The sequence below is a fragment of the Cervus canadensis genome, chromosome 1 (genome assembly GCF_019320065.1).
Source record: "Cervus canadensis isolate Bull #8, Minnesota chromosome 1, ASM1932006v1, whole genome shotgun sequence".
NCBI classification, from domain to species: Eukaryota; Metazoa; Chordata; class Mammalia; order Artiodactyla; family Cervidae; genus Cervus; species Cervus canadensis.
The window spans coordinates 2,084,890-2,111,398 of record NC_057386.1 but is presented as its reverse complement, the minus strand read 5'-3'; the positions used below and the strand labels follow the sequence as shown (position 1 = coordinate 2,111,398).

Here is a 26,509-nt window from a genome sequence, read left to right as displayed (position 1 = left end):
CCTTCCTGCGAAGGGCGCGGGGGCCGCTGGGAAGTGTAGTTCCTGCGCGGAGTCCGCGGGGCTCTGACTTCAGGACACGTGGTCGCGCGGGTCGCTGCGCGGGAAGATTGGGGGCGGCAGAGCTTGCGTCCAGGTAAACAAGTCGGACACGCAATCGGTGCCCGGTGATGGGAGAATCAGGGCAAGGCCAAGGGGAGCGGGCATCTGTGTTCTCCAAAAGCCCCCGAAACAGCAGCTAAAAAACATTGGTTTGGCTGAAAACCACTCGGCCGGCTCAGAAAGTCAGGTTCGGGGTTCACGTCTTTGCAGGGCAGTACCAGTTGGACGGTTCCTGCCTGTAGATGTTTATTTTCCCCCACCTCAAACGTCCACTTTTTAAAAACCTTTTTCTTGCCTGGAGAATTCTCTGGTGATTTGGCCTGGGGGAGGTGGCTGCAGGGAAGATGCAAAGTTTTATTTAGTAAGCAGAGATCCAGGTCGCTTTGGGGAATCTGAAATTCAGTGCTGGGGCGGGGTAAAGGCGGGGGGATGGGGAGTTCTCATTTCTTGAAGGATCACGGAGGAAGTTCTGCTTTTTGTGTGTCAAAGCACACTTTATCAGAGTTCACTTGTTTAGATGTTGTTTCTCACCTGGAGGGGGCTAGGAAAGTCCCCTGGCCGCAGGGAGAAAGTGGGTGGTCATGCCTTACTAACAGTCAGATGTCTCGCATTTGTTCAGCAGAATTTACCGAGTTTTGTTGAACCCCTGGAGTGTGCCAGGCCCGCTCCAGGACCTGGGGTCAGTCGGTAATGCTCATGGCTAGGAGCTGGACAGCAGGTGGGCAGAGATGTCGTGGGACATTTCTTGCAAGGGATGGAGGGGACCCGGGCTGAAGTGAGCTCAGACCTCCTCACTGAGTGGACCGGACTCAGAAAGGTGCTTTTCAGGTAGAGGGTGGGACTGAGGGTGGAAACCTGCTGAGGTGTGAACAAGCGTAGTGGACATCTGCGTGTGTGCTCAGTCACGTCTCACACTGAGACCCCATGGGCTGCAGCCCGCCAGGCTCCTCTGTCCATGGGATTCTCCAGGCAAGAATACTGGAGTGGGTTGCCTTGCCCTCCTCCAGGGGATCTTCCTCACCCAGGGATCGAATCGGCGTCTCCTGTGTCTCCTGCACTGCAGAAAGATTCTTTCCCGGCTGAGCCATCAGGGAAGCTGGGTGGCCATCTGAGGAAGCCCTGTTTAGGAGAGAGTGAGGAAGCCTGTCTACACTGCATGCAGACGTAGGAGTGGGTGGGATTCACAGTGGAGGCTCTTAAAGTCAGGCCAGAGGCTTGGGCTTTATTCTGCAGGTATTGGGTGCTGGTGAAAGGGCTTTGGAAAGGGATGTAACTGAATCAAAGCTTTGTTTTAAGAAGGTAAATATGCCCTCAAGGATCAAGATGAGTTGAAACCAGGAGAAGCTAGAGATAGGTCAGGTTGGTAGCGAAAGGCAAAAAGAGGCACTGTGAAAGAGGGTTCGGCTGTGTTTGATGACTGCTGATGAAAACTATTGGAATTTTATTAAGAATTCTAAGAAGCCAGGGCCTTCTGAGTAATGGATGAATCAGAGGGAAGAAGGCCACCATGTTTCAGCTACAAATCAGCTCTTAAAACAAATATGCAATAGGTCATGGAGCTAACATCAATTTACTTAAGTTGATCCCCTCTGCTGACTTGAATGAGAATTAATCAAGGTCACCTCATGTTCATATTAGCTTCTGGCTCTAAAAGGAAGGCTGTTGGTCCCATGAGCCCAGATCCAAAGACTTGCTGTTTTCCCTTCTTTCACTATCTTTCTGAGCAAATCCATGCTGTGTATTCCTCCCTTTCTTGCACGTACAATCTGAGGCTTATTGAACCAGCATTTTTCCCCTTAAGTTTCATTTAAGTAGGAGACAACGTGGGCATGGAGATCCGTTTCAGCGCATCCAGTTCACTTTTCCAAGCATCGATGGAGGAGCAGCCACGGGCCTGAGCTCACTAACGTTTGCATTTTGTGTGGTCAGCAGCACTGCTGTCTCTTGAATTGCCCCAGATGCCCGTCTTTCCTGAAGAACTCGAATCACGTCGTGTCTGGGGCGTTTTGCTGCAGCAGTTGCGCTTGTCCTTTCTCTGCGTAGGCGTGCAGGGTTCACAGCAAGTGGCGTGTGTCCCGCAGGCCAGTCTGCCACTCATATTCCTATAGAGACGGTGATGTGTTTAATAGCCAGTGCTCACGCACACACATGCACACACCTATGCCAAACACCTTTGACCTTTTGTTCTTGTTCAGTCGCTCAGTCATGTCTGACTCTTTGTGACCCCATGAACGGCAGCACACCAGGCCTCCCTGTCCTTCACCATCTCCCGGAGCTTGCTCAAACTCATGTCCGTTGAGTCGGTGATGCCATCCAACCATCTCACCCTCCGTCGTCCCCTTCTCCTCCTGCCTTCAGTCTTCCCCAGCATCAGGGTCTTTCCCAGTGAGTCAGCTCTTCTCATCAGGTAGCCAAAATATTGGAGCTTCAGCTTCAGCATCAGTCCTTCCATTGAATATTCAGGGTTGATTTCCTTTAGGGTCAGGGTTGATTACCTTTGACCATAAATTGAACCATATATATTTTTTAAACTTTTTGTTTTGTGTTGAAGTGTAGCAGATCCCAGTGTTGTGACAGTTTCAGGTGCACGGGAAAGGGACCCGGCCAGCCGCATACCTGTGTCCATTCCCCCCCAAACTCCCCTCCCACCCAGGCTGCCGCGTAACTTGGAGCCGAGTTCCCTCAATGTGATTTACAGTTGGCAACGTGTATCGTTTTTTCTTTCTGGGAAAAAACATACTTTGAATTTCCACAGGGAACTCAGCCTCTCTGCAAAGTCTTGGAGTCCCAAAGGAAAAGTTCTTCTCTTGTGCAGGTGGTAACAGGCTCCCTCCAGCTCCCTCCTGGGTGGAAGAGGAGGTTGTATTCCTACATCTGTATGGCCGAGAGTTGTTCCTCTTCTCTGGAGTTTGTGTCTGTGGTCCTGTGAGGAGCACCCCGCCCTTGGTGGTGAGCGTGCAGGACATCAGGTGTTTCTCTTCCCGTGGCCTGTGCTCCTACATTGAATTCTTCATCTTTAAAATTTTCTGTGCTTCAGATCTTTCTAGAATACAAGGCAGTCTCCCCCAGCTTCTTGTCACCTTCGAGACCACTGCCAAACTCTCAAGCTGGGTGTAATAGGCTCCTTGAGACCTGGGTCCTGCTTCTCTGCAATTCAGATTCTCATGCCGTGTTGCTGCTACAGGTGCTGCAGCCGGAAGCCAGGATTGCTCCGTCCCTGCTTTTTTTTTAAAAAATAAATCCAAACTTTTATGGCTGCCCTAATTCATGTTTGCAGGAAAGCCCTGATTATTTCCTACAGATGTTCTGTGTTCGTAGATTCCAATCTATGCCTTTCTTGAGGAAATTAATAGTTTATATAACAACTGACCAAGTCATAAACCGAAAATAAGAATATAATGAAGGAGAAAAAAATTAAATTAAAAAAACTTCGAATACACATTGAGACCAATTTAAAAATAGAAGTGAGTCATACTAAATGGGAACTGAATGCAGAATAATCCTAAAAATAAGATGTTTGTAACATGATTATATGATAATCTAATAATAAAAATCTGGCCTTCGCTTTTTTATTTTTTTATTGGAGTATAATTGCTTTACAACGCTGCGTTAGTTTCTGCTGCACAGAAAGTGAATCAGCCATAGGCACACACGTACCCCGTCCCCCCTGGACCTCCCCGCACCCCTCTCGGTCCTCACAGGGCCCCGGGCTGAGCTCCCCGTGCGGCAGAGCAGCTTCCGCTTGCTGTCTCTTTTACGCGTGTATGACGTGTTAGTCTCTCAGTCGTGTCCAACTCTTTGTGACCCCATGGACCGTAGCCCGCCAGGATCCTCTGTCCAAGAGATTTCCCAGGCAGGAATCCTGGAATGGATCACCTTTCCCTTCTGCAGGGTATCTTCCCGACCCAGGGATCAAACTCCAGTCTCCTGCATGGCAGGCAGATTCTGTACCTTCTGGGCCACCTGGGAAGTCCTGTTGTACACGTGGTGGTGTGTATATATCGATAGTGCTCTCCTGACTTGTCCCAGCCTCTCCCTCCCGCCCGTGTCCACATGTCTGTTCTCTACTTCTGCCCTCCTTGCTTCTAGATGCCCTGCTCCCTCTGCCTGGCACGCCTTATCCATTCTCCCCTTAGCTCCTTCAGATTTGTCCTTGAGGACACTCTAAGCGGGCACATCCTCTTGGCTCCCTCCTGGGATCATCACCCTATGGCCGCCCTCAGGGTGAGGAGTGAATTCCCTCCTTCTAGTACCCTGCCCATGGCACCCTCCAGACACTCCCCCGAAGGCAGACAGGTGTTTGCTGTCACCTGTGTCTCCCCCAGGAGGCTGACCTGCTGGAGATCACAGAGACTGATCTCTGCGTCCCCCATGCCCAGCGTGGAGCATGCAGTAGGCGCGCAAATGCACGCTGTAAGTGAGGGGCAGAGGAGACCTGTCAGCGCGGTGACCTGGAATAACGGGATTCCAGGGACCGAGGTCGCGGCTGCAGGGGAGACTGGAGCCCCTGGAGGGGCCCTGTGCCGCCAGGTGAGGGGGGGAGACTGTGGAAAGAGGCCCTTAGGTTCGGGCAGCCTGGCTCTGGAGGGACTGCTCTAGAGGTTTATGTGGGGTGGACAAGGTGGAGGGTGGGGAACAGTGTCCCCACCGGCGGTGATTTTGACCCTCAGGGAACGTGTGACAGTGTCTGGGGATGGATTGGGTCGCCACAGCCAAGGGATGGTGCTGACTGTGGTGTCCAGTGGGTAGAGACCAGGGTAGTACCACGGTCCGCGGGGAGCCTCCAGCGGAAAGAACCGTCTGGTCCAAACGTCCACAGCACTGCGTCTGAGAAAGCCCGCTGGGCGCTACCGTGAGCAGGCTGTACGTGCGTGCTCAGTCGTGATTCTGCGGCCCCGTGGACTGTAGCCCGCCACGCCCCTCTGTCCATGGGATTCTGCAGGCAAGAACACGGAGTAGGGTGCCATGCTCGCTTCCAGGGGATCTTCCCGACCCAGGGATTGAACCTGTGTTTCTTACATCTCCTGCATTGGCAAGCGTGTTCTTTACCACTAGCGCCGCCTGGGAAGCCCATCGTGAGCAGTTACCTGTGCTCTGTTTTATGTATTTGTCTCTGGCCGTGCTGGGTCTTTGTTGCTGGGAGGACTCTCTCTGGCTGTGGGAGTAGGGGCTGGGGGCACAGGCTGCTCACGGCGGTGGCTTCCTTGTTGCCGAGCGCGGGCTCCGGGGCGTGCGGGTTGCAGGAGTTGCTGCTCCCGGGCTCCAGAGTGGACTTAGTTGCTCAGCGTAAGGTGTAATTGTTTTTTGTTGTTGTTCACACTATACGGCTTGTGGGATCTTTGTTCCCTGAACAAGGATCAAACCTGGGTCCTCGGCAGTGGAAGCAGAGAGTCCTAACCACTGAAATGCCGGGGAATTCCCAAAATGTAAGAAATACACTAGACTCTCGGAGGTGGGATTCTAGCCCTGGCTTAGAAAAAGTTAGCTGAGTCTTCTCTTGGAAGTCACTTCACCTTTCTGAACCTCTTTTTGTTCCCCTGAAATAAGGAGGATCAGGCTAAGGCCCCTTCTGATTCTAACAATTCATACCTCTAAACCCAGCTCACATGTCTGATTAGAACTACTAAGGATTAAAGCAGAGAGAAAGAGCTGTAAGCATGCATTCTGTTTTCCTACACTGCCTAAATATTGTTTTGTTCAGGAATTAGAAGAGTTCCAGGTTCAATCCCTGGGTCAGGAAGATCCCCTGGAGAAGGAAATGGCAACCCACTCCAGTACTCTTGTCTGGAAAATCCCATGGACGGAGGAGCCTGGTAGGCTGCAGTCCATGGGGTTGCTGAGAGTCGGACATGACTGAGCAGCTTCACTTTCAGCAAGGCAACCAAGGACCATGGTCACAGTCTCTCTTCAGAGGTGAGACAAAGAATACATCACAGCTTGAAACATTGTCTCCCAGGTGGCAAAACCCACCTGCATCCGACAGTTATGAATGTTTTCCAACATGTCCATAAGGTCTCAGGAACAAGGGAAGAGAAGGCATCAAAGGTCGAGCTAAGAATTCAGGGCTGATATCTAGTTTTTAGACTTTAGAAAATTATGATGTAAATAGGTGTGTTACATATAATATATGGTTTCCCTAGTGGCTCGGTGGTAAAGAATCCGCCTGCCAATGTAGGAGATCCTGGTTCGATCCCTGGGTCAGGACGATCCCCTAGAGAAAGAAATGGCAACCCACTCCAGTATTCTTGCCTGGGAAATCCCATGAACAGAGGAGTCTGGAGGGCTCCAGTCCGTGGGGTCACAAAGAGACATGACTTAGCGACGAAACAACAGTGATATAATATGATATGTAATTAGGTATATTGGGGGGTCCCCCATGTGGGAGATGGTTTAGGGGACTGGCTGGTGAGTTGTGGTTACACTGTATCTTTTAGTCCTTTTTTTAATTGTATCAAAGTATCACGTGTATTATGAGGACTGGCAGAAATTCTAGAAATCCCCAAATAGACAGCGTGGCTTTCTGCGCTCTTCCCAATATGGTGCGCCCGTACCTGTTCAGCCTTATCTCCCCCTCAGCTACTCCAAGCTTCCTTGTTTAAACAGTGTGGTCAATGCAGGATTACTTGTCTTACTTGGGACATGAATTTACACGTTTCAGTGTGTTAACTTCTGCTGTCTTCCGTCTGCAGCCTTCTAGCCCCCACCGAAGCCTTCATTTTTCCAAATTCTACTTTTCCTTGAAGGTTCAAGGTCGTCCCTGCCCAGCTGTCTTTGATCACATCCTCTTGTCTTGCCCAAGAGTCTGTTTGCTTAGTCGCTCAGTCATGTCCGACTCTTTGTGACCCCGTGGACTGTGTAACCCACCAGACTTCTCTGCCCATGGGATTTGCCAGACAAGAACACTGGTCTGGGTTACCGTTTCCTCCTTCAGGGGATCTTCCCGACCCAGGGATTGATCCCAGGTCTCCTGTGTCTTCTGCATTGGCAGATGGGTTCTTTACATGCTGAGCTATCAGGGAAGCCATCGAAGAACATCCCTCCCCTTGACTTCTGACAGCATCTCTTGGCTCTTAGGAGCCATATGTCCACTAGTATCCTGCCATACAGTTCGGCATTTCGGATCATTTTGCAAGTTCAGACAAATTATCATGACAAAACATCAGATTTTGTTCATCCAGTCTATCAGCAAACCTATCTTGAGAACATTCTAGGTGTGAAACAGTTTGCTAAGTAGTACTGGAGAGCAGAGCTTATTCATCCAGAGGCCGTGTGGCTGGTGGCGAAGATGAAAGGCTGTGGCTTTAGCAACTACTCCACTTGTGTTGTTGTTCAGTCCCTCACTCGTGTCTGACTGTGTGACCTCGTGGACTGTGGCCCACCAGGCTCCTCCGTCCATGGGATTACCCAGGCAAGAACACTGGAGTGGATTGCCACTTCCTTCTCCAGAGGATCTTCCCAACCCGGGGATTAAACCCGTGTCTCTTGCACTGGCAGGAGGATTCTTTACCACTGAGCCACCAGGGAAGCCCAGACTTAAGGAACACAGGGAACAAAAATGATATCAAATCCTGCCAGGTCAAGAGAGGAAATTGGAATCTTGTTTGATCTCACTTATGCATGTAGTTGTCACTAGGTATCTGCAAGGAATTGGTTCCAGGACCCTTCCCCTGTCTCACCCCCTACAGATACCCAAATCCTCAGACGCTCAAGTCCCTTAGATAAAATGCAGCCATGCACATCCTCCCATATACTTTAAATCATCTCCAGGTGACTTATAACACCTAATGTGTTGTCACTGCTATGTAAATAGTTGTAAATACAATGTCAGTCTTATGTCAGTAATTGCCGAGGTGTGTGGCACATTCAAGTTTTGCTCTTTGGAACTTTCTGGAATTAAAAAAAGTTATTTCCCATCGAGGTTGGTTGAACCTGAGGGTGGAGTGCCAATTGTATATTTCCTCTGCCTTTCACCAATCAATCTCTTGTTACATATATATACAATGCACATACACACACACACATACATACATATACACACATGCACATATATATATGTATACACACACACACATATACACACATGCATATACACACACATACACACATACATATACACACACATACACACACATATGCACACACAGAGATATACATACACACACACGTATATACACACACGCATACACACATATATACACACACACATATATATCCACACATGCATACACACACACATATATACACACATATGTACACACATATACATACACACACGCACATACACACACATATACACACACATATATACATACACACACTTATATACACACACATATATACACACACGCATACACACACACATATACACACACACACATATATATACACGCACACACATATATACACACACGCATACACACACATACACACACACACATATATATACACACACACACATATATATACACGCACACACATATATACACACACATTTACACACAGCATACACACACACACATATATATATACACACACACATATATACACACACGCATATATACACACACACATATATATACACACACACATATACACACACACACGTATACACACATGCATATATATATGTATACATATACACATACACACACACATATATATACACACACACATATACACATACACACACGCATACAAACATACACACATATATACACACACACATATACACACACACATATATATACACACACATATATATACATACACGCACATATATGCACACACATATATATACACACACGCATACACACACACATACACACACGCATATAAATACACACACATATACACACACATATACACACACGCATACAAACATACACACATATACACACACACACACATATATACACACACGCATACACACACACACACACACATATATATAGTAGCTTCCCTGGTGGCTCAGGCAGTGAAGAATCTGCCTACAATGCAGGAGACCCATGTTCAATCCCTGGGTCGGGAAGATCCCCTGGAGAAGGGAATGGCCACCCAGTCCAGTATTCTGGCCTGGAGGATCATCCCATGGACAGAGGGGTCTGGCGGACTCCAGTCCGTGGGGTCACGAAAGAGTCACACTGACTGAGCGACTTGCCCTCACTTCACAGTTACAACAGGTCTGAGGTGGGTTAAGAAAATGGACAGAATGTGATCCCCGTCCTGAGAAGCTTAAACTCCCGCGGCTGATTTTAACAACGCTTTTGTAACATGTTAAGGCTTTCAAGCCCTTCCGTCTGTTCTGTGTCGTTCCATGCCTGCAGTGACACCGTGAACGGCCCTGTTTCAGCATCCCGGTTTATCCCCTTCACCTCGTGGCGTCGCTTCCTTTGGCCACGGTGGGAAACCATGTGATTTTAAACTGTTTTGACTGCAGATGTGAGAGCTTGTCTTCTGATTCCTGGTTCCTTACTTTAAGTTGTCCAATCTAGCCCCAGCTAGGTGACTTTTTAAAACGCCCTGGAAAAGTGCCTTTTTCAGGCTAAGAGTAATCTGGTAACATTTTACCTCATTTTCTTTTTGTTATTCATGGGACAAGCTCAGTTCAGGATAAATCTGTGTATCTCCTTTACTCTCTGCACCTTGGCCAATAAACTGTGACCATTGGGTATTTGCTGTGCTATCTGAGGATGAGCTAGAAACACTGATATAAGGCAATGCTGTGTCCTTCAAATCTCCTTGATCTGTTTACATTGATATTAATAGATGGTTCTGGGCTTCAGTCACAGGCCCGAATAATTCAGGTCAGACTGACGTGTTGCACTTTTTAAAAAACTATAAAATATTCTGGGAAATATTTTAGATAGGTAATATATGCAAGTTATAGAAAGTCCAGAGGAAAGCAAGAAATTGTGAACTACAATGGTGTAGAAGTAGTTATAGACAGGGTAATAAATCAGCTTGTTCTTAAATTGTTCCATTTGGTTTAGTGGCCAAAGAGAATGTTTTATTGGCAACAACCCGTGGCAGGATCACAGAAAATACTACTGATTTTTCATATTTATCATATTTATCCTTGTTTTGAAAGATTTTTTGATATGGGCCTTTTTTTTTTTTAAGTCTTTATTGAATTTGTTACAGCACTGCTTCTGTTTTAAGTTTTGGCTTCTTGGCAACAAGGCATGTGGAATCTTAGTTTCCCAACCAGGAGTGGAACCTGTGCCCCTGCGTTCGGAGGCGAATTCTTAACCACTGGACCTCCTGGGAAGTTCCAACTCTCTTCCTGATATAGGTAGATTCATCGTTTTGTTTTTGGCACAAACTCATAAAAACGGTTCAGGAGGATGGGGAGAAGGGTAGTTAGGGAACTGGGATGGACACGAGCACATGGCTGTATTTAAAATGGGAAGCCAACAAGGACCTGTGTACGGCACAGGGGACCCTGCTCAGTGTAAGGTGGAGCCTGAGTTAAGGGGTTTGGGGGAGCATGGACGCATGCGTGTGTGTGGCTGAGTCCCTTCGCTGCCCACCCGAAACTGTCACAGCATTGTTCATCAGCTGTACCCTGATACAAAATAAAAAAGCTTAAAAATAAATAAATAAAAATTTTAAAAGGGAAAAAAAAAAAAGCAGCCTTACTAGATTCTCATTGGTTCAGGTAGGGAACTGAATCTGTATAGACAAGCCTTCAGCAGTCACCATAGATCTGACTGTACGCAAATATGCTCAGTTGGAAAATGACAGATGTATATTTATGTAATTTCACTATTAAATGATATGCCCTAGCCTCACTGGGGGAAAAAAAAACGGGTTCAGTGTCTTCTTTAAATTAATATAGAGCATCACATCAAAAGTATAAGTATTATGAAACTGTGTAATATTAGATGGGCTTCCCAGGTGGTGCTAGTGGTAAAGAACCCGCCTGCCAATGCAGGAGACATAAGAGATGTAGGTTCAATCCCTGGATTGGGAAGGTCCCTTGGAGGATGGCCTGTAAACCCACTCCAGTATTCTTGCCTGGAGAATCCCATGGACAAAGGAGCCTGGCAGGCTACAGTCCATGGGGTTGCAAAGAACTGGACCTGACTGAAGTGACTTAGCATGCACACATGCATAATATTAGACATTGACTATTTGGGGCTCTACTGAACAGTTGATGGTATCTTATGGATTGGGCACTGCTGTGAGCCACATGCTACAAAACCTGTTGGTGACTTTGTCTTTTTCAGTCTAAGGAGTTAAACAGTAGTGATATGTTAGACTGTACTCTGCCAGAACTCTGGAAATCTTTGGAAATTATTCTAGAGCCCTCTTCCAGCAGCCTAACCTACTGACATTTAGGTGGGAATTGAGGACAACCCCAGATTCTGCTCACTTGGTAAAAACTACAGGTTTCAACTTTACAGGGCCTTGTTTCTCCGATTTTTTAAAAAATCCAAATAAATGTCAAATGCGTTTATTAAATGTGTGGGAGGCATGTTGCCACATCGGATGCCGCTTTGTGCAAGGAAGCCATGTGGGCTCTGGTCACCCCATCCAGCATTCTGGTGAGATTTGGAATGCTTGTGGAAACTTGAAAAATGTAGGAAATTTTATGTGTTCTTTTCCTAAATGTGGGCTTCCCTGGTGGCTTAGATGGTAAAGAATCCACCTGCAATGTAGTAGACCCTGGTTCAATCCCTGGGTCAGGAAGATCCCCTGGAGAAGGGAATGGCAACCCACCCCAGCATTCTTGCCTGGAGAATCCCATGGGCAGAGGAGCCTGGAGGGCTACAGTCCACAGATTCGCAAAGAATTGGGCATACTGAAATGACTTAGCCCGCGTACATGTAAGATGTAACAACGTGTGTCCTAGCAAGTGATGATGAAAAAAAAAAAAATTTTAAAAACCTTTTAAGACAAGAGATAAGAATGTTAAAATGATTTAAAAAAAAAAAACAAAACACAAGAGGAATGTTTCCATGGGTATAAAGAGATAGGAACAGAAATGCTTATCAGTTGCATGGGAGAGAGAGGGAGAAGAAATATTTTATTACTGCAGCAAATCAGAACTCTGTTGGATGTTCGTGAAGAGGAAATGGGGACCATCTGGAGAAAACAGCTCTTCTCCACTGTGTGGATTGGATTTGAGGACAGCTGAATAGCTGGGGCATGAATTATGTGGGCCTTTGACCATAGAGTGTCACAGCCCTGTAAAGCTAACAGCAGGGGGCAGAGTGGTAGTTAATGAGAAGTGAAGACAGTTGTCAGACGTCAGTGATCAGCTTCTAGGATATGGCTTTCCTTATTAAAGAAATATGCTGATAGCATTTCAGTTCTTTCCAGTCATTTGAATGCACTGGGACCTTCATATTCCAAATCCTTCTGTTGTATTTATTCTATCTACATATTTCTGATTCATTGCCTTTGTGCTAACATTTTTCTAGTAACCGTTACTTCCAGTTGCTAGCTGTTTTACTAATTAACTAATCACTCGACTTAAACATTAAGTATATTTTTAAAACCACCAAAATATGTTTTCTTTGGTGGCCTCCTTACTTAATAACTCAACAGTGGAGGATTTTAAGGGCTTCCCTGGTGGCTCAGACACTAAAGAATCTGCCTGCAGTGCAAGAGATGAAGGTTCGATCCCTGGATCGGGAAGATCCCCTGGAGAAGGAAATGGCAACCCATTCGAGTACTCGTGACTGGAAGCTCCCATGGACAGAGGAGCCTGGCGGGCTAGTCCATGCAGTCACAAAGGGTTGGACACAACTGAGGGACCAACACTTTGGTTTTTCACTTTCAGGAGAGTTTAAAAATGGAGAAATTCTCATTTATTAAGTCTTTTTAATTCTTATTTATTAACTGAGTCTGTGTTTAAAATAATTGTGCAATACCTATCCAAAGTGATCCATGTAAAGTGTTTGGAATTAGGCGGCGATAAAGGGAGACAGCCAGCAAAAGACAAAATTTTTTTTTTATTCACTAGACTATTTTATGTTTCATCATGATTAATTTTTTAAAGTATGTAGAAAAAAAGTACATATTCTTCCCTTGTTAGTGTTACTAGACATCCAGACCTGAAAAGCATCCTGTCAGAATCTGCAGAATTTCAAAAGGATTGATGGGTTTGTATGGAAGTTTTCAGCGTTCAGAAGCATTAAATCCTGCCCAGTAAGTAGCACATGCTATTGCTCTCTTTCCATGATGTTGTTACTATTTTCTCCAGGCATTGTGAGACATAGGGCTTCCCAGGTAGCTCAGTGGTAAAGAACTCGCATGTCAATGCCGGAAACGCAAGACTCCAGCTCCGTCCCTGGGTCTGGAAGGTTCCCTGAAATAGGAAATGGCAACCCACTCCACGGTTCTTGCCTGGGAAATCCCATGGACAGAGGAGCCTGGCGGGCTACAGTCCATGGGGTCGCAAAAGAGTTAGACACGACTGAGCGACTAAACACACACACAATACAACAACGACATTGTGAGATATAAAGCTACATTTTTTTGCTTCACTAAAAGTGTCTGCATTTTAGCCTTGTAACTTTAATTGATCTGGGTGAATTATTTTAGCCATTTATGGTCAGTGCTGCTTCGGAGTAGAAAGTAAGGAAAATAAAGACTTCTTAAGATCCCACGTTCCCAGTGACTGAGCTTCCTTCAAAGAAAAAAGTTTCTGCGGCAAGAGCTGAGCAAACGTCTATATCAGAGTGCCTTCCAAAAGATGAATTGAGCCTTTAAGTATTTTTAAAATAAATCATAAGGGAGATGGAGAGCGGAGCTGTGGTGGACGCTCTTCCAGGCATCCGCTCCATCAACTCTGTGTAATGCCTTGGAAGCAGAGGAACAAGTCCTGTGAAATCGTGTTTTCAGGAAGCTACATATGCACCCTTCTCTTCTATTTCTGTTCTCTGGAGCAGCCAATTTATGCAGTGCACTTGTGAGACTCCAAGAACAAAGACCAATTTCCCTGAAGGTTATGAGCACTCTTCAATTTTACAAATGCCAAAAAAAAATTTTTTTTTTTAAAGTCACATTTTCGCATCGAGATAATGAAGTGCCCTGGGCTCTCGAGTCTCCTCGAGGAGCCTCAGAAAGGATGCCCGCTGCGTGTCACTTTTATTCCCAGATTCTGAAAGTGGACGCAGGCAATTGCTCTTTTATGTGTACTTTTATTTTTATTTTCTTCCTTTGGCTGTGCTGCGTCTTCTTTGCAGCGAGGGCTTTCTCTAGATGTAGCGGGTGGCGGCTTGCGGTGCTGCGGCTCCTCCGGCCGGTGGCTCTCTTGCTGCGGAGCGCGGGCTGTAGCCGCGCAGGCTTCAGTAGCTGCGGCTCCCGCGCTCGCGAGCACAGGCTCGGTAGTTGCGGGGCGCAGGCTTAGTTGCTCCAGGGCATGCGGGATCGTCCTGGACCAGGGATCGAACCTGTGTCTCCTGCGTTGGCAGGCGGATTCTCAGCCACGAACCTCCAGCGAAGCCCCTAGGCAATTAATGCTTGACAAGCGTGGACAAGTGGTGATGAGCAGGGGGACCGTGGGAGATGGGGGGATGCTGGGAGGATGCGGCGTCTGCTTCGGACCGGGGGCCTCTTTTCTTCTTGAGCGGGCGGGTGTCCCGCTGATGGCTTGGGATCCAGAGTGCCGGCTGCAGGGTGGGGACGTGAGGCTCTGTGCCGCGGACTGAACCACCTGTTCCCCTAGGACGGGAGCGAGGGGAAGGTCGGCCGAGGACAGCGTATTAATTCCCCTGGCACCTCCGGGTTTTGTTGTGCTTCGGGCGGACGCGCGGGCCTCTCATGTGACGCCCGTGACGGCGGCCGGCGCGCGGGGAACTCCAGCGCCCAGAAGTAGCCCCGTGTGTGTGCTCGTCCTGCTGGGTATTTTTTTTTTCCCCTCAGATGTTTACTCGGGTTTGTTTATTCTTCAAGGCGCCAGGGGTGCCTTACGGGCCAGCTATTTCCCTTCACGACGTAGGTAGAGGCAGTGTTTGTGTTGAACACGCTCGTAGCTGCCTGACAAATAATCGGAGGTGGAAATCCGCGGGTTTCAGGGAACGCAGATCCTGTCCAGTTTTCCTGCCTTTTCCAGACACCTGACCCGGGGGAGCGCTGAGCTTGGCCGCCGACCGCCGGCCGCACCTGCTCCCCCGCCGGGCCCCGTGTGCGGGGGCACAGCCCTGCGGAAACTTGTTGCCCCTGCATTCCAGACCAAGGACACCGTGCTCGGATGTGGACACGCTCGCCCTCGCCCGCTGCCCCTGTTACGTAAGCGCTGGAAATGCGCCGGTGTGCCTGTGTGTCAGCCACCAGCAGGGAGGGGCTGGTCCAGAACCCAGCCTCGAACCCTTCCCGCCAAACACAGAACCTCGTGGTCTCAGGGTTTTAGGCCGAAAGCTGCTTTTGCCCATTCTGCTAAAGCTGGGTACCTCATTATGAGATCCCAGAGGAAAATGAGGCAGGAGAGTGTTTGAGATCCTTAACCCCGACCCGCTGGGCTTCCCAGCTGGCTCAGGGGTAAAGAACCCGCCTGCCGATGCAGGAGACCCAAGAGTCGTGGGTTTGATCCCTGGGTCGGGAAGATCCCCTGGAGGAGAGCATGGCAACCCACTCCAGTATTCTTGTGTGGAGATTTCGATGGACAGAGGAGCCTGGCAGGCTACAGTCCACGGAGTCACAAAGAGTTGGACAAGACTGAAGCGTCTGAGCATGCATGCACCCTTGTCTGTTAGACCCGAATGCAGAAAATCAGGGCTGGTTTCAAAGTTTTCGTTTCTTATTAGCTCAGCTGTTGAGATGTTGCTGTCTGTTTCTGGCAGCTCAGAAGCCAGCAGGCTTATTCAGATATAGCCAACAATCGCAGTCACCTCATTCTGTGACTTCATTTAACTGGCAGGGCAAAAAAAGAAGGGGAGGATAAAAATGCCAGAACCTAAACTGGGACTAAAAGAATGCTTTTATTTTAGGTCAGCTAGTGTGAGGTTTTTGTTATGTGGACTGCAGCCCGCCAGGCTCCTCTGCCATGGGATTCTCCAGGCAGGAATACTGGAGTGGGTTGCCATCCCCTTCTCCAGGGCATCGTCCCCACCCAGGGACCGAACCCGGGTCTCCTGCACTGCAGGTGGGCTCTTTACGGCCCGAGCCACCTCTTGGAGCGAAGCAGCCCTGACTGTGAACCGCCGCTCTGCGGTGGACAGCCTCTGCAAGATAAACCAGGTTGACACGTTTTCCCAAACGCGTAGCATGTGTTTCACTCTAGGAGAGTCGTAGTCTGGACGGAGAATCACTGGATCACCCCGGTATGTCTCTGTGAGCAGCGGCCCCAAGTTTGCCGTCGCGCCTGCCGACCTTTGGAGGCATCTCCGCTCCTCTCCTCCTCTCAGAGACCCTGGTTCACTGGGAGCAAATCCATCAAAGAAAAGCACTTGGAGGCCCTGCACAGGGCCCAGACTTCTTTCCGTTTCCACTGACCAACACTGGTCCAACCGCTGTCGGTTGCCCAAGAGAACCTGTGTCCCTCTTGAAGTTGCCAGAGCTGCCCTGTTTAACTACCAAGAGTTGTTGTTGTTTGTTTGCTTGCTTTCTCTTTTAAAGACTTTTCTAGGTGGACCATCTTTTGGGGTGCGGGGGGCAGCAGGAAGAGTTCTTTATTGACTCAGCCAGACCAACAACCAGAATAACTCTGCAGCAGCTCTCCCCACACCTGGAAGATGTGCACCATTTTTTAAGTCTTTGCTAAATTTGTTACAACATTGCTTCTGCTTTATGTTCTGGTTTTTTGGCCCCGAGGCACGCGGGATCTTAACTCCCCGAGCAGGGAGCGAACCCACACCCCCTGCACTGGAGGGTGAAGCCGTCACCCCTGGATCACCAGAAGGGTCCCTAATTGGCAAGTTCTATCACGTCTCTCCTCTGCTCAGGTCCCCCGGTGGCCTCGGGTCCCACTTAGCATAAAGGCCCGAGTCCTTACAGACAGACGCCAGAGTAGCCCCACAAGGTGCTCCCCACCCGCCCGCCCCCACCGCCCGCTCCAGCTGACCTCCGGCTGCCCGTCACTGTGCCAGCCACGCTGACCGCGGCCGTGACGCGAACACCCTGCCCGTCCCGCTTCGGGGCTTCCTGGCAGCTCCTCGTCTCCACAGCCTCCCCACCACCCCACCTGGCTATCCACCTGGCTTCTTCTCACTTCTCAAGTCTGCGTTCTGAGATCCGCTTCACAGCGAAACCTTCTCTGACCACCCAGTTTCAAATCACACCCTTCGTCATCTCCTCTGATTCTGTTTTATTTTTTTTTTATCGTAGCCTTTATCACTATCTGACACCCTAAAATTTTACCCATTTATTTATTGACTCCCTTCCTGATTTATTGCATGTCTCCTGGAATTCATCTGTGGATTCCTCCAGGGCAGAGAGATTTTCCAGTGCCTTTAGCAGTTTTTCTCGGAAATCCATAGTACATGTGTGCTCTTTGCAACACCATGGACTGTAACCCTCCAGGCTCCTTGTCCATGGGGTTTTTCCATTCAAGAATACTGAAGCAGGTTGCTATTTCCTTCTCCAGGGGATCTTCCCCACCCAGAGATCAAACCCACGTCTCCTGCATTGGCAGGTGGATTCTTTACGACTGAGCCACCTGGGAAGGCCAGGAAACACGTAGTAGGCACACAGTACATACTGAATGGATGCAATGTTGAGTGTCTTGAACACTTACTTTCCTCTGGGCCTAGGGATGAACACCTACATGTATAGGAAAGTGAGTGCAATACTTACCCTGCCCTCGAGAAGCTTGCCATCTGCTTAGCACATCTGCAGTCATACTGATGAACGGTGACAGTTGCAACCGTGTCAGCTGCAAACCCCTACCATGAGCTTGAAATTCCAACCACAACCCCACACAAAGAACCCACTGAATGGCTTAATAGCCTCTCATTCAGTAGGTTTGCAGTGGGTTTAGTTGCTTTTTCAAAGAACTCAGTAATAAAATCTTTCACCTATGCAAAAAAGAGAAAGAGTTTACAGTCTCTTAGAGGGCACGTGCGTGTAAGTCAGCACCGCAGAGGGAGAGGCTGGGGCGAAGAGAAGAGCGCAGCGACGAGACAGGGAGGGATCGAAGGGGTTGGTGGAGCGGGAAAGGTCGTGTGCGGGGGCTTCCCGGGCGCTCCAGTGGTTGAGACTTCACCTTCCAATGCAGAGGATGCAGGTTCCATCCCTGGTCAGAGAACTAAGAGCCCACATGCCACACAGCCCCCTCCCAAAAGAAAAAAAGACAAAACATGAAAGCAATATTGTAGCAAATTCAAAAAAGATTTTAAAAACAGTCCACGCAGAAAATATCTTTAAAAGATTACAGCGTGTTGAGTGGGAGTGGGGGGAGTGAAGGGTTAATACTTACGGTGATCTTTCTTCCTGCTCAGATGCAGTCTATCATCTGCGTAGCTGCTGCAGCGCAAATAAACCATGAATTGCTACACAAACCTTCTCACACACCAGCGACTGCTCGCCACTGCACCCTTCACCTGCACGCCTTCACCTGCCGGCTGGAACACTCACTCTTCACCCTGGTAGGTGAGGCTGGTGCTAATCCACTCCCTGCCTGCCCTGACCTGTCCCTCTGTCCTCCACCAGGGCTTCCCTGGAGGCTCAGATGGTAAAGAATCCGCCTGCGATGTTGGAGACATGGGTTCTACCCCTGGGTCGGGAAGATCCCCTGGAGGAGGGCATGACAACTCACTCCAGTCTTCTTGCCTGGAAAATCCTGTGGACAGAGGAGCCTGGCGGGCTACAGTCTGGGGTCTCAAAGAGTCGGACATGACTTAGCGACTAAGCACTGCTCAGCACACCCTCCAAAGAGTGCTTCCTGCTAAGCAGGCAAGATGTGTTCTCAAGCCCTGCAGTCTTTTCCTCATCCTGGAATGCCCTGCGTGCCTGCCTGCTCCACCCTACAAGTTTCAAGGTTACGCTGAGATGGAACCCCCTCTGTGAATGCTTCCTGGATGTTGCCTTCCATCTAGGTGACTTGTCACATCCAAGGTCAGGAGCAGCTGCATCAGACAACTCGGAAGAGAATGCATTCCTGAAGGGAATGAACATGGTAGTGAGGTTTGGAAAATGGTACCAAAAAATAAATGCCGTCAAGGCTGCGTGAACTTTGAGTCATTGTAGTCTGAGATGCCGTTTCCTGGAGCAAAGAACCGACAGACCTGTCGTATGCATGCGTGCAAGCTCAGTCGCTTCGGTCATGTCTGACTCTTTTTGACCCCATGGACTGTAGCCCGCCAGGCTTCTCTGTTCTTGGGATTCTCCAGGCAAGAAGACTGGAATGGGTTGCTGTGCCCTCCTCCAGGGGATCTTCCCAACCCAGGGATCACACCTGCATCTCTTACGTCTCCTGCATTGGCCGACAGGTTCTTCACCAGACCTGTCATGGATCAATGTAAACAAGGACACAAAACAGGATTGGAGCCTGAACAATAAAGGAAGAGGAAGATTGGTATCAGATCAAGATGTATCCCACTTTGGCCAGCAGTTTAATCGCAGAAGTTCTGGAATGAAGTTCTGGGCTGTACTATGCTCATGCCTACACATGGGCTTCCCTGGTGACCCAGTGGTAAAGAAACCACCTGTCTGTGGAGGAAACTTGGGTTTGATCCCTGGGTCGGGAAGGTCCCCTGGAGAAGGAAATGGCACCCCACTCCAGTATTCTTGCCTGGAGAATCCCATGGACAGAGGAGCCTGGTGGGTTACAGTCCTTGGGGTCGCAGAGTCAGACACAACAGAGCAACTGAACAACGAACAACAAATGTGTTTTTTGAAATCAGTCTGGCTGCCCCAGCTTGCTTGTAGTTTACACATGCAAATGCATGAGTATATTTATCATCTTCTTTTTTAATATATGTATTTTAATGATGGATACTTGACTTACAATGTTCCGGTTATATATATATACACATGTATTATTTTTCAGATTATTTTCCATGGTAGGTTATTACAAGATATTGACTGTAGTTTCCTGTGTCATACAGTAAACCTTTGTTGCTTGATGCGTCTCTATTTTTTTAAATTAGAATCTAGGATTCTCTTCATACTAAGTCCAACAAGTGGAGTCAAAATGTCATAAACTTTTTAGCTAGGCAAAAATTCATGTTTTCCTATATATTATACAGACTATATATATATATATATATATATATATATAAAAGACTATATATGTATGTTTATCTTATTTACTCTTCTTAGAATTACTGAGACACTTGAGTCTGTGACTTGGTGACCTCATCATCAGTTCTGGATAATTCTCAGGCGTTATCTCTTCAAATTGGCCTCTGGGTCTTCTCTCTTCTTCTATAACTAATCAAGCATATAGAGTTCTCCACCTTTCTTAAGCTCTTTTCTGTATTTTCCACTTTTTTTTTTTTTTACTCTGTATTAAAATTCTGGGTAAATGCTTCAGTCTGCCTATGAACTAATTCTTCTACTTCGCATTATCTGCTTCTTCACACATCTGTTGAGCTTTTGGTTTTTTTTCTTGTTTTTATTTTTTGACCTCACCATGCAGCTCATGGGATCTTAGTTCCTTGAGCAGGGATCCAGCCTGGGCTCTCAGCAATAAAATCAGCAATAAAAGCGTAAGAGTCATCACCCCTGGACCCCCAGAGGATTCGCTACTGAGCTTTTAGTCCCAGCCATTATATATATTTTTTATTTTGAGACATGCCACTTGGTTCTTTTTCAGAACTGCAAGGTCATGCCTTTACTTGCCTGTGCCTGCAAATATTTTCCAAGCGTGTCATTTATTCCTCTAAATGCTGCGGATGTTTGTCTTACAAGCTGTATCTGGCTATTTGTGGGGCTGTTTCTGCTGGTATCATTCGTGTTTCCTTGTTACCTTGGGTCTTGGTTATTGTTGATGGAATGCTGGTCCTTGTCTTTGAAAACCTTGGTGGGCATTCTCCAGGGCCTCTCAGGATGGTGGCCTTCTGAAGAGATTTGCCAGGACCCGAGAGTGTTTTACCACCTGGGAAACGCCTCGCACTGACCTGAAGGTGTGGGCTCATTTGTGCATCCGAGCTGTGCGTGTCCAGGGTGCAGATCTGCCTTTTTTTCTTCATCTACAACTAATTATGTAAATATCCTCTCATATTTGTTTTGCTATATTATTTTTTAAAAATTATCCATGCTGGGATTTCCCTGGTGGTCCAGTGGTTAAAACTCTGTGCTTCTAATTCAGGGTTCCTGGGTCTGATCCCACATGCCTCACAGCCCAGCGAAAAAATAAAAATGAGTAATATAATAAGAAGAACAATAAAATAATCTTTAAAATTATCCATGCTATTTTGAAGTAATTTAGACAAGAAAAATGTAAATATGTGAGTATTCTAAAACTTTTGTTGTCAACCTTCATCAATATTCGATACCACCACTGATGCATAGGAAACTTTTTTTGCATATAGACGAAATATCGATGATGGATGAGTAGATTGAAAGATAAAGTAAAGATGGTTACTTTTGTAAAGATGGTAACCATAAATGTTATTGTTGTGATTAAAATAGTAGATTTCATTGGATCTAGTATAAGAAAAATAAAAGGAAGTGAAATTGAAGGAATTGTTGGACTTATATCTCTTTACCACAAGGAAACTCATTTCCTGAAATATATACCTCTAAGGTTTTTTTTTTTTAAGTGCAGGTGTAAGTTTTAAAAATATTACAATATTAGAGACATTTTACCTTTTTAAAGGGGCTTCCCCGATGGCTCAGTGGGTAAAGAATCCACCTGCAATACAGGAGAAATAAGAAGCTGGTTCAATCCCTGGGTCGGGAAAGTCCCCTGGAGAAGAAAATGGCAACTCACTCCAGTCTTCTTGCCTGGGAAAGCCTAGGAACAGAGGAACCTGGCAGACTACAGTCCATGGGATTGCAAAGAGCCGGACACGATGGAGACGAACACCTCCTGCCTGTGATGGTTTTCCTTGGTCAATAAAACTCCCTTTGTATTCTGTTTTCAAGCTGTGTCTCCTAAGGTGGCTCTGTGCCCCTTGCAAGCTGTTTTCCTCTTCCCTTTGTAGGATGTTTGCATAGTTATGAAGCGGTGGCTGTTGAAGGCTGGGTTGCCTCTGTCCCACCTGATGTAAGGCAGTAACCTCTCGACTTCTTCCCACCACGCCTCACACCTGTTCGTTCGACACTTGGACCGTTTCCCGAGATGCAGAGCGTGGCCTGGAGCCTCCGTCCCCGAGTGAGGCCCCTCGTCCCTTCTTCTGGTCTCACTCCCTCACCCTGGACGGCCGTGCGATATCGTGATTTACAGAAAATATACATGTTTGGCCCCTCAGATGACCAAAATATATTTCTCACACATATGTGTCCGCCATCCACAATTCCCAGCTCGCCGCTGCCCCAGATCCTTGGACGCAGCATCCTGAGTGATAAGACAAATGGCAGCGGTTTTGTTATAATGTTCGGCGTCTTGTCCTCGGTTCCTGCCAAACTTCCAGAGGCGTAAAAGTGGAACTGCTGTCTTGTTACTCATAGCAAGCCTCTTTCACGGAGACTGGCTTTATGTTAACAAGGTGACTTTTGGAAAGCACCTTAGGATGGGAGCTGGTTGCCAGGGGAACCAAGGGGCCCACTCCCTGATTTCTGGGGAGGGAGGAGGAAGTCCCATCACCCATGACCTGAGACTTAATCAACCATGCCTGTGTATGGAGCCTCCATAAGAAGCCAGAAAGGGAGGAGGTTAGGGGGCTTCCAGGTGGCAGAGCCAGAACGCTTGCTTGTATCACTAGGCTCCAGCCGGCAGGAGGGCAGCCGCCCCTTTGCCCGGGGCCTCGCCCTGTGTATCTCTTGCCTCCCCAGCTGCTGACTCAGTCCTTTAATATCCTTTGTAATAAACCAGTAACCCAGGGAGCCAGTGGGCTTCTAGCGTTCTGTGAGCTGCTGTAGCAGATTAATGGAACCCCAGGAGGAGGATGTGGAGACCTCCGATTGACAGCCGGTTGGTCCAAAGCCCGGGTGATCAGCGGGGCTTGCAGCTGGCACCTGAAGTGGAGGACGGTCCTGGGGCACGGAGCCCTTCCTCTGTGGAATCCCATGGACTCTCAGGCTGTCTCCAGGAAGGTACAGGCAGACCACAGAGGTAATGCAGGTCCAATTCCAGATCACCACAATAAATCAATTATCACAGGAAAGTGAGTCACACGGATGTTTGGTTTCCTGTAAAAGGCTGTGTTTATGCTGCAGTTTACTAGGGGTGCAATAGCATGATGTCTTTAAAAAGCTGTTGTTGTTCAGTCGCTAAGTCATGTGCAACTCTGACAAACCCCATGGCCGGAAGCCCGCCAGGCTCCTCTGTCCGTGGGATTCTCCAGGCAAGGACACTGGAGCTGGCTGCCATGTCCTCCTCCAGGGGGTCTTCCCGACCCAGGGACTGAACCCTGCGTCTCACGCCTCTTGCACTGGCAGGCAGGTTCTTTACCACTAGCGCCGCCTTCTTGTTGACTGTTTTGAATTACCCCCCATCCCCGCTGCGGTGGTCCTTTTAAAACCTGTCAGGTTACACCACTCCATTCCCTTCCCCAGTGGACCCACCCCGCATCTTTAGAGAGGGAAAGCTGAAGCCTCTCCCGGGCTGACTGGCCCTTAGGCTGTGCCCACATCCACACCCCGTTTCAACCCCGACCTGGTCCAGTTCTCTCCTCCGAGCTCTTCCTACAGAGACCCGCTGGCCTCCTTGCTAGTCCCCAGTCTCCCCAGGGTTTCCCTGCCTTGGGGTCTTCTATTCTGCCCTCCGCCTAACCAGCCCCATATCTTCAGGGCTTGCCTCTTCTCTTTCTTTAAACCTTTGCTCACACATCTCCCCAAAGTGACCTTCTCTGACCAAGCTCTTTGAATCCACCGCCCTCAGCTCCATCCTTATTTATGTCTGTCCTCCCTAGCGTCTGTCACTTTCTAATACACAGGACGTCTACTCTTTCATTTGATTCACAGACTCTCTCCTCCTCGGCTGCCTCCCACAGTAAGCTTCACGAGGGCAGAGATTTTTCTGGCTAAAGGAGCTCATGGCACAACGCGTTTCATAAATGTTGGGTGAACTGACTTATTTGTTTTGTTCGTTTTATCTTGCTCATGACATTGAGGGAGAGAAATTCTTTGACGATGTTTCTTCTGCTCCTTCAATCCTTCTGACTCCATCTTCTCCAACAACCTCTGTATAGCTTGATGAAAGCCAGTCTCGTTCCTAGAAAACCTGTTCCAGGGGTGCAATAAACTTGCAGCCAACCAGTTCCAGCCTGTAATAAGCTTCTAAACAGGATTCCTTCCTTGTAAAGCAGTTTATCCAAACTATATCTTTCATCATTGTCAGCTCAGGTTTCTTTGTTCCGTGGAGTAGCATAGAAATACCTACTGGAATAAAATATCCTTCACTGTGCTTTGCAAAGTCTATCTATTTAGACGGTAAAGTGGGCCGGGAGGGAAAAGGTGGGGCAGCTGAAAGTTCAACTTCATTACTTTGATCCACTGATTTGCCATTTCTTCTTTTATTTCCCCCACATTATTAACGCATCTTCAGCAAGTGGGTGACTTCTGCAAGTGGCAGAATTGTGAGCAGTGAGCAATGAGTACCCTGCAAACTCCACTTCGTATTTTTCCAGGTGCTGTTTTTCTTGAGCCTCTGCATCTCTAGGCACTTCTGTGTTGTTTGTTGATTTTAGTCACTAGGTCGTGCTGACTCTGCGGCCCAGTGGATCGCAGCTGGCCAGGTTCCTCTGTCCATGGGATTTCCCAGGCAAGAATCCTGGAGTGGGTTGCCATTTCTGCCTCCAGAGGAATCTCCCCGACCCAGGGATCGAACTCGTATCTCCTGCATCAGCAGGCAGATTCTTGCAGGCACTTCCAGGGCCCAGCAAAGCCAGTCTGCTGACCCTGGGCTGTGGTGAAGGGAAGTCCAGCATTTACTGCAGGCCACCCGGAAAGGAGGACAGGCAGCTTCTGTTCAGAAGGCCCAAACTCCCCGATGGCTTTTGAAGAAGCCGGGTTTTCTTTAAAGGCACTGGAAAGTGCCGCTTGTAGGGTGCAGGCCTTTCAGGTTGGCTGGTAGTGAGGTCACAGGGTGATGTTTCTGGAACCTTAATCATCACCCTTTGTGTCCCAACTAGTCTGGGGTCCGTGTGCCTGTGGGCGGCACACAGTCACATCCTCCACCTGGGGGGCTGGGGGTGTCGGCAGGAGCAGGGGGCAGGGAGGCACGGGAGGGTCGAGGCTTAGTACCTACGGAGCGACTCAAGGCGTCAGACTGCTACTCCTCCCCGAGGAGGAGCTCGGAGTCTATGTTATCAGGGAACCAGTTTTTTGTTTTTAATAGTTTTGCTTATTGCCGGCTGTGCCGGGCCTTCAGCGCTTTGCTGGGGCCTTCTCTAGTGGGCGGGGACTGTCTCTGTTGCGGGGCGCGGGCTTTGCACGGGGCTGGCTTCTCTGGTTGGGGTGCACCGGCTCTAGGGCGTGCGGCCCGAGGGCTCAGTGGTCACCGTCCCCTGGCTCTAGAGCACAGGCTCAGTCGCTGTGGCTCACCGGCTTAGTTGCTCTGTGACATGTGGGGTCTTCCCGGACCAGGGATCGAACCCACGTCCCCAGTGTTGGCAGGGGGTTCTTGGCCAGCGCACCCCCAGGGACGTCCCATCCCTGAACTGTTGTTTAAGCTGCCACACCCTCTGCTCCCCGACTGCTTTTCCTTGTTTCTTCGTTCCCTTGCCTCCCTGATTACTAACTGCTCCAGTCTGCTCCTTGGAGGAGCTCAGAAGGCCTAGGAGACCAACAGCTCTTTCTGCAAACAAGAAGTGGGGTAGCTGGGGGGGTTTGTACCCAGGAAGGCCCTGCAGGGTCTTGCTCGATTTTAATCCCCCTCTTTCTTTGCTACTCCTCAATCCTGAGGGGAACTAGGTGCAACAAGAAAAGGAATACAGTTTTGGATAAATAGGTTAATCATAAACTTGGCAGGGGAACTCTGTTTTAGGGGGACTCAGTTTCACTAAGATAAAAATAAACTGAAGCAGTTATCAGTTACGAAAATTCCCTAAGACTGTAGTTCAGGATAAAATCAAGGGCTATGCTGGTATCAGAAAACTTATTTTATCCCATCAGAGCAAATGTAATGAACTCACATTGCCTAATGACATGAATGGTATAGTCATTTAAAAATACAAATATTTCCTCTAACCTTAAGATTTCACTGAATTGATTATTGTTGTTGTTTTTGATTCGCTCTATCTACAAGGAGACATTCTCTGAAAAGAGGTACTCATCACCTGAAGTTCTCTTTTTAATTAAGTCAGGGTATTCCCCTGCCTTAAGGCCACATGATCAAAGAGATCACTTCAGTTACAGACTTGAACACTGATTTGGTAAATTAACATGTGCCTGACATTTAATGCAACAGAAAACC

The 26,509-nt window shown here is 48.1% G+C and overlaps 1 long non-coding RNA gene across 3 annotated transcripts; it reads left to right on the top strand.

Annotated features, from left to right (window-relative positions):
• Nucleotides 1-26: 26 nt before the first annotated feature.
• On the top strand, nucleotides 27-24,049 carry LOC122428909. 3 transcript variants are annotated; one of them, XR_006265865.1, is made up of 4 exons: nucleotides 27-133; nucleotides 13,142-13,254; nucleotides 18,486-18,632; nucleotides 22,137-24,049. It is a non-coding gene; the product is annotated as an uncharacterized LOC122428909 (long non-coding RNA). The 3 variants fall into 3 exon arrangements; XR_006265856.1 differs by lacking the exon at nucleotides 22,137-24,049 and adding an exon at nucleotides 19,476-21,829; XR_006265849.1 differs by lacking the exon at nucleotides 22,137-24,049 and having other exon boundaries at nucleotides 18,486-19,422.
• Nucleotides 24,050-26,509: the final 2,460 nt, after the last annotated feature.